Source organism: Rutidosis leptorrhynchoides, chromosome 1, assembly GCF_046630445.1.
Source record: "Rutidosis leptorrhynchoides isolate AG116_Rl617_1_P2 chromosome 1, CSIRO_AGI_Rlap_v1, whole genome shotgun sequence".
Classification (NCBI taxonomy): domain Eukaryota; kingdom Viridiplantae; phylum Streptophyta; class Magnoliopsida; order Asterales; family Asteraceae; genus Rutidosis; species Rutidosis leptorrhynchoides.
This window is the reverse complement of record NC_092333.1, coordinates 102,987,508-102,991,485: the sequence shown is the minus strand read 5'-3', so window position 1 is coordinate 102,991,485 and position 3,978 is coordinate 102,987,508.

Sequence of the window (3,978 nt, the reverse complement as noted above, 5' to 3'; positions counted from 1 at the left end):
TGGAATAATTATATACGTATGTATATGAGTTATTTATTTGTGGGGTAAGGGTTTAAAGTTCGTTGTTGACGATACCGTACCATAGAGTATATTGTGGTGTTGATGAGGGCTTAAAGTTTGATGTTGACGATACCTCATGTATGGAATTTAAGTTCGATGTTGACGATGCCATATGACTATTGTAGTGACGTTGATGAGGGTTTAAAGTTCGTTGTTGACGATACCTCATATGTGGGTTTTAAGTTCGATGTTGACGATACCACATTAATTCATTCGATGAGGGTTTTAAGTTCGATGTTGACGATACCTCATACGTGGGTTTTAAGTTCGATGTTGATGATACCACGTTAATTGGGATGAATGGGATTTAAGTTCGATGTTGACTATACCATTCGTAGAGCTAGCCTTGAGATCTTGAATACTTTTGGATGATGTGAACATTCGATGTTTGTCGTATTATTGTGATATATATATATATATATATATATATATATATATATATATATATATATATATATATATATATATATATATATATATATATATATATATATATATATATATATATATTGTCGTATTGTTGTGATGTAGCTAACCCTCTGGGTGTAGCTTAATGGCGTTTTTCACATCGTCGTTGGTGAACTTACCTTATTGTTGACATTGTTAGCTTGTTGCTTAGTGATCGTACGGTATGCTTAGACTAGCTTGCCTTTATGCTTGGATGCTCCGGTATGCGGTATTTGGTTATTTGTGTGACGTGTCCATTTTATGCATATATATGTATGTAGTATATTCTCACTCACTAAGCGTTAGCTTACCCTCTCGGTGTTTACTTTTTTTTTATAGATTTGCTTGGATGAGGTGGCTCGGGTAAGCGTGAGAACTAGTGACTCGCGTAGTTGCTTTAGAAGGCTTGCTTTTGGATTTGATTAGGATTGGGTAGCGTATCCCCAATCGCCATGCTTGGCTTTATTTTGTGTTAAAAATCATGTGGTTAAAAACTTGTATTTTGTACGTAAGTCGTAAAACGGCCGATGTGGGCCCGGTCTCATAAAACTCATTTTATTATTGGAACGTGTTAGTTTTAACTAATATAAAATGTTGTGAAAAGCGTTTGGTCGGGAAGCAAAAGATCTTTTTCGAAAAAAAGGAAAAGTTGGACAGGCCGTTTTGGCGCGCCGCGCAGGTCAGTGGCGCACCGCGCCACTGTGCTGTACAACAATATTTTTTTTTTAATTTGCATATTTCGATTGCATATGGGTTGGGTTGTTACAAAAAGTGTCTACAAACATAGCTCCTATCGGCACAAGTATCAAATAGGACAGAAGCTAATAGATTGTTGATAGTGAATATACCTGTAACCAAGTCGGGGTTCTCACGGGCATCCCTTGCGTTTACATTGAAAGCTCTTCCACATGCTGGCCCGCCGTCCTTTCTCTTGTTGGGACATTCATTCCTGAAGTGGCCCTGTTGTCCGCACTCATAGCACTGCCTTGGTCCAGTAGGGTTTGTCTTCACCGTTGGGGTGGGAATCTTGCAGTCCTTACCAATATGCCCGGTCCTTTTGCACTTTTCACAGACCACATTACAGTACCCGATATGGTGCTTGTAGCACCTCTTGCACTGCGGTAGAGTACCCTTGTAGTTGGGGTTCGAGCTAGGGGTCGGGTTGGGGTTCCTCCAGTCGTTGTTTCCCTTGAAACCCTTATGCCTCTTAGCTGGGTTTTGATCAAAGACCTTTCCCTTGTTTCCATCCCACTTACGCTTCTCATGACTAACCCCCGATTCTGATTTCGCTTTCTCAGGTTCCTTGCGGGTGATCTGGTTCATCAGGGTGTGCGCCATGCGCATAGCTTCCGGGACGTTGGGTGGCTTAGAAGAGGTGACATTTCCTTGAATGGACTTGGGAAGTCCCCACAAGTATCGTTCCATTCTCTTAAACTCCGGGGTAACCATCGAGGGATACATCAGTGCTAATTCCAGATACCTACGGTTGTAACCATCAAGATCGTTTCCCACAACCTTCAACTCCCAGAACTCAGCCTCCATTTTCTGTATCTCTGTTCTGGGGCAGTACTCTTCGATCATGGCTCCCTTAAATTCTTCCCAATGAGTAGCATAAGCTTCGTCAATGCCTTTGGCCTGAGCAAGTGTGTTCCACCAGGTTAGGGCGCCGTCCGACAGCGTACAGGAGGCATACTTGGTTTTGTTCGTCTCTGAGCAGTTGCTTACACGGAACACAGCTTCTAGTTTCTCAAACCATCTAGTCAATCCAACTGGCCCCTCAGTACCACTAAAGTTGTGGGGCTTGCAGCTTTGAAACTCCTTATATGTACACCCGTTACGAATGGGCTGGTCAACTGGTAGAGCTTGTGGGTTGATTTCCGCAATAGCTGCGGCTATTCTTTCCGCAATCATTTCCTCAATTTGTGATGCTGTGGGCGCCGCTCTTCCGTTTGCCATTGCTCTTCTAAACAGAAATTTTGACTTAAGTCAAAATCCAGCATCTAGTATATGGCAACTAACATGGAATCAACGCAATTTATGTTAACTAAGTAATGCAACTAGATACAGATACCACAGAATCATCATACAGTAACATAATTAGAACACCGTATAAAAAGTAAACAACACTAAGTTCCATTCATTAATAATAAGTTGCATACATCCGCATAGGTTCGCACATTACATGAGTAAAATATGAAACTACAAACGAGATTACATAATGAAATCTACTACAATGCCCTATGGTGACGGTGGGTAAAGGATGTCCATTACATGGGACATCTGGTCCTTGAGCTCAGTTACCCGAGCACGGAGGATCTCCACTTCCCTCGTCAGTTCCTCGACGGAGGGAGATGGTGGGGCAGGCGGTACAGTCGGTACAGGTGGTGCAGGCGGTGCAGATGGTCCAGCGCCAGAAGTAGATGGAGCGCAACAGTAAGCCTTACGCACGAATGGATCGGCAGGATATGGCACAACCCGCTTGCGGGCGGTGACCCTAGTCCTCAGTCCATGTGCGCTAATGAACGACCTACCTCCGTTAACCCCTGGAATAACGGTACCTTCGAAACGATACCGCTTCTTCGGCAGGGTAGAGGGTGGATGCATGGGCTTCTCCTCAGGGTCCTCGTCGGAATCCTCGGCACTAGAGTCATCAGAGGATGAGTCGTCGGATGATGAGTCGTCGGATGATGAGTCGTCGAAAATAGCTGGAGGTGGCTCTGCTCGACCGGTAGTCATAATCCGATATCTAAAAGGCGGAATCGGCATGACACGTCCATCAGGAAGGCGTCTGCACCAATGGTTATGCTCATTACGGAACGGAATATCCCCGTATTCCCCGGGAATCACAACACCACCGGAATGGTGCTGTGGCTCTGAGGGTCCTGGGATGAGTGGAGCTGGAATCTCTGGTGGATCCTCGTGTCCGTCTGTGGTGATCACTGTGTCAGGTGCATGGCCACTGGCTCCAGAGGACGAAGCGCTGGTTCACAGATCCCGTCGTGGACACACTCCAGTGACTTTTTCCATGTCAGTAAGTCATAAGGCAATCACGTATTAGGCAAAATAACTACGACAGTCTAGGTCATCTATAGCAGTAAATAGCATGGCAATAATAGCAAGTCGTACAGAAGTATCATGCAATCGAAAGCAGATAGTAGCATGCAGTAATGAAAATCAAGTAGCAGTATACATCATATAGCAGTAAAAGTAAGCAGCAACATGCAGTAAGTTTCGCAGAAACAAGTAAACTAGCAAGTTGTAGATTAGTCCTATTAGTGAATCCTACTCGGTCCGGTCTAGACTCACTAATGCAACCTAATTCCTTACAACCAATGCTCTGATACCAAATGTGACGCCCCGTACAAAACCATCGTGTATGATTCGTCAACAACAGGATCTTTACACTGTCAAGTACTACATGCTGTTTGAAAACCAGTTTGCATTCATAAAAACATAGCGTTTACAAAAGAT